Here is an 8,551-nt window from a genome sequence, read left to right as displayed (position 1 = left end):
GCTAGGACTATAACAATGTTTAAAAGGGGACTGGATAAATTCATGGTGGCTAAGTCCATAAATGGCTATTAGCCAGGATGGGTAAGAATGGTGTCCCTAGCCTCTGTTCGTCAGAGGATGGAGATGGATGGCAGGAGAGAGATCACTTGATCATTGCCTGTTAGGTTCACTCCCTCTGGGGCACCTGGCATTGGCCACTGTCGGTAGACAGATACTGGGCTAGATGGACCTTTGGTCTGACCCAGTACGGCCTTTCTTATGTTCTTATGTTCTTAGTGCGGAGCAATGCCAGTCCCTGGGGCTTGACTAATTTGACCGACCATGTTTCCTAGTTCAGAAAAGACCACCAGGGAGCCCGTTTCATGGCCAGAAAGGAAAAGCAACAGCGACACCGATAGTAACAAACCCGCAGCGTTTCCCACCTGTTCACACTGAAAAGGAGCTAAATATTGTCACAGTGCTGATGTCACACTGGCTGGACATGCCGTCTCAGAGCCAAGCAGCCCTAGCAGAGGGAAGGGAAGTGGGCATGCTGCCACGGGAGAGGGCTCCTGCTAACGCGGAGAGGGAATAACAGTCACAAAAGGCTCTGTGCGACGTTCCTGCTTTGTAACTGTGCTGGATAAAATGACGTCCTAAATTTCTCCGAGGACGCGATTCCGGCAGACTTACTCTGCAAGCCCCAGAGTAAGGCTACTCACAGAGTAAGGCACTACGTAGTGTGAGTGTCAGAATCTGGCCCAACATTTTGGGGAACCCCACACTAACCCACCAATATTTCACTCCCATCCCTTCGAACTCTGGCCCAAGTGGTGAACAGGTGCACACCCAGCCACACTCGCACCTCTCCCACACACGTCCCATACAAGGCCCCACATCACAAGCAGCTGCACACACAGAGCCACACCCACCCCGAGGCCTGTACCTGCCACATCCATGAACAAACACACGAGCCAAGTGTGTGTCACACCCCCATCGCATGGCAGTTTCTGGGCAGAGCCAGTCGCATGATTTCAAACCCCTCCAGGCTGTGGAAGGCCAGTGACATTGTGCAGAGCGTGGCGCTGTTCCCAGCCTTCTTGCGCCCTGGTGAGTCGGGCTTATAACCACAGTCACCGTGAGTTCTCTAACCTACAGAGTCCAGAGGGTTTTTTTTTTTTGCTTTCTTTGCCACTACAAAGTCTGTTTGGACGCTAACAGTTCCCGTGGCCCTGCCAGGTGCCTTGAATGCGAACATGCGCTGTATGCACACACTGAGGGGGATGGTACGCCTTTCCCTGCAGCTCTCTTGCAGGCCCCGGTTGCTGAAGGGGAACAGACAGGCCCAGTCGCAGCACCTCAGAGGATGTGCGGGTCCGCCTGGCTCTTTGACCAGGTCATGGCTCCCGTCTGTAATCACAGCTCCGCTGAGCCCTCCGACGTACAATTCGGTTGACAGACACTGCTGCATCCGACCAGGCAACAGCTTCTTTTCAGGAGGGAATGAGAGCAAGCGGACGGCAGCCACGGCTTAGCACAAGGCAGAGTATGGGCCCTGTCCTCGCTGGCATTACAGAACCATAGGGTAACTGTCCCTATATGAGATGTGGCCGTCAGCCCCTTATCAGTCAGAACTCCATGCAGACCTGTACCTGATGTGGGGACAGTGGTTGGTATAGCTCCATGCTGTGGGTATTCTCCACATACAAATCACAACTTCATAGTTGTGGTCTCCATACGAGTCATAGATCCATAAACACTGGTTCTATATCAGGTACAGAGTCATACGGTCCCCATACGAGAGCCATCGGTGCAGTACACCTAACAACGATACATTCCCAGCACTTGCATGGGGATAAACATGAAGTCGGTGCTACTGGTGGCCTACGCTGGTCATTTAAGCTTACCAAATTGAGATGTGCGCTATTTACGCAGCACTTCTTCGTGGCGTAGGGGAGCTGGCATCAGTGATAGGCACAGTAAACAATCATGATCGGACGTATTGACATATATGACACTATGGTCATGCCAGGGTGTTGCCAGGACACACGTGACGCATAGCGCTTCTGGTGGACGCAGGAGGGTCTTCTGGTTGAAGTGATGGTCTGATTCCAGGTGGCAAAGCCTGCCTGTGTTCCCAGGCACAGTTGCAGGGTGGAACACTTTTCTGAGTCCCCATTTAATGTAACCCTGGTAGCATTTGAAGCAAGGACAAAGAGGATTCCTGCCTCTCATCCGATGTAAACCCACCAAGTTCTATTGGGGAGATTTATGATTCCTTTAAGATTTATCGGTAAATCATGCAGGAGATGCTAACGGTGCATTTCTGACTCAAACGTGCTGGGTTCCTGTGGAGCTGGCCTCAGACCAGCTGCAGCCAGTCAATTCTTCTTTTTAATTATTAATTCATAATTCCCCAGAAAGCTCCTTTTTAAAAGCCATGCTGTTTATCGTGTGCCGTGTCTCGCTTGCCTTTCGCTGCCTCCTCTCTAGCCCCATGCTGAGTTGAACATGTCACAGCGAGAATGAAGCACTTCCCATTAATGGAGAGCTGAACGCTGGGCTGCAGAGTCTCCCGCTCCTTTCTGCTAATTTATAATCATTTTAAAGGGTTGGTGATTAGACACAAACCAACAGCAGGTCACCAGACACTTTGCACAGCTACTATAGGAAGCAGAAGAAAGGCTGCTCCTGTGGGTATGGCACTGAAGTGGCTCTATCAGACTCCCTACCTTACCTAGGGCAAGTAACTTAACCTTTCTCTGCTTACCTGTGAAATGGGCATAATAATGCTGCCTCTCTCTCACCCACCACCTGCCTTGTCTATTTAGATTGGAAGCTCTTCAAGGCAGGGGCTATTTCTCACTGACTGTACGTACAGCACCTAGCACAATGCAGCCCACTATGTCCCTCTCGCTTGGGGCCTCTAAGTACTACTGCAATATAAATAATAATAAAAGCAGAGCAGTACCTCAGCTCATCCAGTTTAGAGATTTCTAGGATTTAAACACTGTGAACAATGCTTTGGCCAGCTCTCGGGGAGCCTTGGGATGCTATGTGTAATAAGGCAACATTGTACATTTCAATATTGACCATAATCTAGTCGCATCTATCTAGCCTCATACACATCAAGCTAATCTAGCTCTCTCTCTGAGCTACTTATATGGCCCCCAATCACTATAGTATCTGAGCGACTCACAATGGTGAATGTCAGAGTCATGTTTCTCATTCTGCTCAAACCCAGGCTGAGCTGGGCAAACTGTTAGAACTGCAGAGCACAGCTCACCCATCTGCCTGTGATCGTTATTTATTACGAGCTGGCCACGGGCTGTTCAGGGCTGGACGGAACATGCAGTAGAAAAGGTCTCTGCCCCGCAGCGGTTACATGCTGCTAATCAGTTGATCAGAGTGAGCTTTCACATTTGTGGGGGCGCAGTGTACCTAGTGTCATCCAGTCCCTGTTAGAACTGTCGTTGGAAAGAGAATTGGGATTCCAGCAGAAAAAGGCAAGGATAATAAATAAATAGAACGGGAATTGATTTAAATATATCAATAAAAATAGGTAAAGTCAAGGTTAAAAATGCAGATTTTTATAAATGTAGCAAGTACCACATTTTATTAACATTTATTCTGAAATAGAAGGGTGGGGGGAGGGGGAGGAGAATATGAAATTAACGAGGCATGTGCTTATCATCCTAAATGCCTTGCTCGTATCTTTAATCCCTTTCCTTCCCCTTCATCTTCTTCAATTGTAGGTACTTCAGGAAGGGCCTGTGCCTTCTAATTGTTTGTGCAGGGCCTAGTTCAATGATCCTGATGGGGGATTTTAGGTCCTACTGGAATGTAAATGATACATGATCATGCGAATACTAACCAGTCCAGTGCAATTTGGTTCTACCCTGTTGTGCCTCCTAAACTTGGCCCATGTTAGAGACTCCCTGCCATTAGCAATAATGCCTCAACTTTCTAAGTAATTGCTCTCTCTAATTCTTAATGAGCTGCAATTTCAATGTACTCCTCTTTAGAACACTTGCTCTCCTGACACATCCTCCTTCATTCTAATTGCTTTTTTATTATAATTACACCAAATGAGAAACGTAGCCCTGGTTCCTGCAGGACATCAGTTATTTATTTAGTAAACTCACCAGGTTTAAGAGCTTATGGCTGCAGGCCCCTCTTCACCAGCAAACCCATGCTAATGTGCTCCAGGAAGTTGGCCATTGCAAATGTCAGGCTTTTCAGCGGCGGTGGGGTTTGCTGTTCGGTTGGTTTGTTTTTTAATCAGCTAAATCTGCAACAAAAATAAAAATATTGTTAAGCACTAGAGAGGGGATGATGGGAGCGTCCAACATGTGGCTCTGAATTTCGAGCCGGGATTCCAGAAGGAAACAGGCAGGAGAAATGGCTCCAAAACAGGATGCTCAGTTACTCTGCATATTCAACTCCATAGTCCTAAACTGATGGCGGCATGTGAGAATTCCCCATTTACTGAGCAGCTGTGACCTTATGCCCTTGGGGGTGGGTTTGAGGTAGTGTTTCAGACTAGAGTGGAGACAGCCATCCATTTTACTTCAATGGAGCCAAGATTTCACCCCTATCTCCCTAGTAGCCTCAGGGGCTCACAAAGTTGTTTAAAGCCTGGAGGGATCTATCTTCTCTCTAATGCTGGACCCACAAAGCAACATTGGAGCAACTCATGTCCTGGTCTCCATTGCAGGTCAAATGTTTGCATCAGAAGCTGGGAAATTAACTTTGCTTTTCACAGCCATGCGATGCGGATGGGATCTGGGTGAGATTAATGCATATCCTTCTCTCACTTGAAATATGTGAATGGCAAAGAATTATTCCTGCTCTTCACCACTGTGATTAAAGTAGATTTTTATGTTCTCCTCGCCTATTTCCAATTGCCACGCATCATCAGGTCCTAATTTGGGCTGTCATGTCACCTGAATTGTTTAGTTTTTAAAGTGTGATTTTATGCAAATTTCCCTGTGCAGGAATGAAAATTACCCACTCTCACATTATCCAATGATTTATCAGCACAGCCCTCCATTCTCAGTAAAGAACAACATTCATCTCCCAGGAGCTTAACCTCTCAGGTTCTGAGCTCCTTCCACCCAACTGTGCCAAGGAGGACGGAGAACCAGCTAAGGCAGTGGGAGCCTGGGTTCGTTCCCTGGACTGGGGATTTCTGATGGAGAGTGGAAGCATGAAGGCCAAAGGGTTCAAACTGGTGAGTCAATGCAGCAGAAGAATTCAGCAGCCGAGATTTGGTGGCATCTCTCCCAGAGCATTGGCAGAACACCGGGAGGATGGACAGCCTAGCATACTGTACCATGTCTATTTCTATGCAGGCTCATGGCAGAGTTTGTTGTGTCTGGGGACTTCTCCAATCGTTGGAAGACATGCCCCATGGCCAGCTGCACGGTGACACCACAGAATTACAGACACTAAGTCATAATGCAATTGACCCACACACCCTCTAGCTCACTCCGAAAGGGAGCCCAGAGGTTGCTGAATCAACCCAAGTGTATTGGGAACTGGAAGCAAAGAAGCCAAAGGCTCTGAGACTCTAACTTGCAAAGCCCTAGTGTGATGGATTTGTATGGGTCTGCATTTATCTACAGCAAGCTACAAACGCCATTTGTTCTGGGAAGGTCATTTTGATTGGAAACCTGTTCTGGGCCTTCACCTTGGCGCTGTAGCCTCCACGCTGAACTGACACATGCACGAGGTGTCAGGCGAAATTCTGGCACCTAGCAGAGGGCTGACAACGGAGGGTTGTTAAACCTGGACGATCTTTCATTGCCCCATGGCAAGCTCAGTAAAGGTATCCAGTATCCCAAACCAGGCTGTTCTAGCACCCGACTCAGAGGCCAAACCTACCCACTAGCACAGCCAGAGGAATGGAAAAAACTAAATGGTGTGCATCCATCCATCTCAAATGCCAAAGGGACTCACCCTTCAGTCAACTCAGCAATACAAAGAGAATCCCCAGTAATCAAGGGATGTACTTAGGAAATTGATGGCAGCGGTGCTGTGGATTCAACAAAGGGAGAGAGAAGTAAAAATTCCTCTGGAAGGTAGAACTTGAGCTTGATGAATGGTTGAGAAAATACAAAGATCTAAGAAGGATTTTTTTCAGTCCTATTTGTCATTGAGCACAACCCTGACTCCAGGGATAGAAAACTCATCACCTTAACACATGGGCCTGTGCGCTGCAGCAACAGTAAATTAGGGCAAGCATTTCAGGTGCCTCTATTAATCTCTTAGCGAACAGGAAAGGATATCAGAGCCCAGAGTTCATTAAGACACTGCAGCAGGAAACAGGATGAACACCAGGTAGTGGAATCCAGCCATAGCTAGGCACTGCAGCATCATGGCTGGGGAAATACCTGCTCTTGCTGGCTAGCAGGAACATGATCCATCATCAGAGATTTACTTATGAAAGAGAATTGTTGGCTTATCTGTTCAAATGTCCTTGCTAGAATTTGGGGGTTAGTCTAAAAAAAATTTTTTTTTTTAACTGAAAATGACTTTTTCGCTGCAATGGAAACTTTTGCCAAAAAATCTTGTTTGTTGAAAATGTTGGGCTTTCTGTGAAGAAAACACCCCCCTTGCTCCCCACGGCCCAAAAAACCAAACCAAAACCAAACCAAAACATTACAGTTTGAGCAATTTTTGACAAAATGCCCCAAATTTGGAAGAAAATTTCAGTGAAAAAAACAAAGAAAAACATTTTGTCATCCAAAATTTCCCTTGGAAAAAAACAACTTCCTGAGCATCGCCAGCCTTTGCCCTCTCCTAAAGCAGTAATAGACTCAGTGTCACTGGGCAAGGGGATGCCAGGCTAGCAACTGCATGACGTCACTAGCCATCATGGTCAGCTGTGCAGTGCTGTCAGTTTACTGGGCATCCTCGTTAAAAGTGGAGCATTGGCAGCATAGCAAGCGTCAGTTTCCCCACTAACAAACAGATAAAGCAATGGTATTGCAATAGGGTGCTCTCCCTTTAAGAGCATGCTGGGCTGGGACCCATCCCCAGAGTATAAATGAGAGGATTAGCAAAGGGAAATCAGTCTAGGAGCAAAGGAAATGACAGCACTAACAGGGCCCCTCCTAGGGCATCAATCTGCACCAGTGAAGTCAATGGACAGAGGTGGGCGGTTATGTCATTGACTTCAGGAGCAGGCATCTCGTAAAGGAACCTGGTTTGCGCCTGGCTCCTTTTTTGTATGTGGTTTTCTCCTGTGGTTAATAAACTGGGGGCTGCCCATGCCTCCCTGGAGTCTTTGCAGCTCTTAAACCAAGGGCTCTGAAAGCCAGATGACTCTGCATCATGGGCATGATTTTGGAGCAGCGGCAGAGCTCCCTGAAATTAGAGTGAAGCTGGTCCCACATATTCTTGGTGTGGGAAGGGGAACAATAAATCAAATGATCCAACGTGATAATCTCATTCTTGACTGCAAGTGGACGCAGGTGAATACCTAGGAGCTAGCACAGAACAGGATGTATAATATAATGTAAATCCATTGTGACACCGCTGCAGTCATCAAATGAGGTCTAGGATATCCAAGCTGAGTGACCTCCATAGAATCATAGAAGATTAGGGTTGGAAGGGAGCTCAGGAGATCATCTAGTCCAACCCCCTGCTCAAAGCAGGACCAATTCCCAACTAAATCATCCCACCCAGGGCTTTGTCAAGCCGGGCCTTAAAAACCTCCAAGGATGGAGATTCCACCACCTCCCTAGGTAACCCATTCCAGTGCTTCACCACCCTCCTAGTGAAATAGTGTTTCCTAATATCCAACCTAGACCTCCTCCACTGCAACTTGAGACCATTGCTCCTTGTTCTGTCATCTGCCACCACTGAGATCAGCCGAGCTCCATCCTCTTTGGAACACCCCTTCAGGTAGTTGAAGGCTGCTATCAAATCGCCCCGCACTCTTCTCTTCTGCAGACTAAACAAGCCCAGTTCCCTCAGCTTCTCTTCGTAAGTCATGTGCTCCAGCCCCCTAATAATTTTCATTGCCCTCCGCTGGACTCTTTCCAATTTGTCCATATCTTTAAAGTGTTTGACCCCCCCCCCTTATCGATTACGCTCCACAGGATCCTTCAGTGGTATTTCCTCCCACATGTCTGCATTCTCATGCTATGTGGCTGCTAGCGAGATACTGCTTACATAATAGGGAGTTTTTTCATAATAAAAAAACACTGTACGCCATTCACTAAATGGTCACATCTAGGTCCTCATGGCTCTTCACTGGATGCCTGACTCATCAGTACCTATGTAGAATGCGTTCATGCCTGTCAGGCTATTTCCCTAGTAACCCTGGGGTTAGCTGGAATTCATGCTGTAGTGTAACACTCAGGAAGAGGAACTCATCGGGGTGATAATAGCTGGTAAAATATTAATAAAAGAGTTTTCTTCAGCACAAATTGTCCCACCCTGAGCTGGGTTTGTGGGGGAAATGGCTCTCCACAGATGGAAAGCAGATTGTTACGACTCATTCTGAGATTATTTTTTTGTAAATGGAAGCCTAAAACCAGGCTCCGAATTACATCTTTAGGCA

Source organism: Emys orbicularis, chromosome 15 (genome assembly GCF_028017835.1).
Source record: "Emys orbicularis isolate rEmyOrb1 chromosome 15, rEmyOrb1.hap1, whole genome shotgun sequence".
NCBI classification, from domain to species: domain Eukaryota; kingdom Metazoa; phylum Chordata; order Testudines; family Emydidae; genus Emys; species Emys orbicularis.
This window is presented reverse-complemented; position numbering follows the sequence as displayed.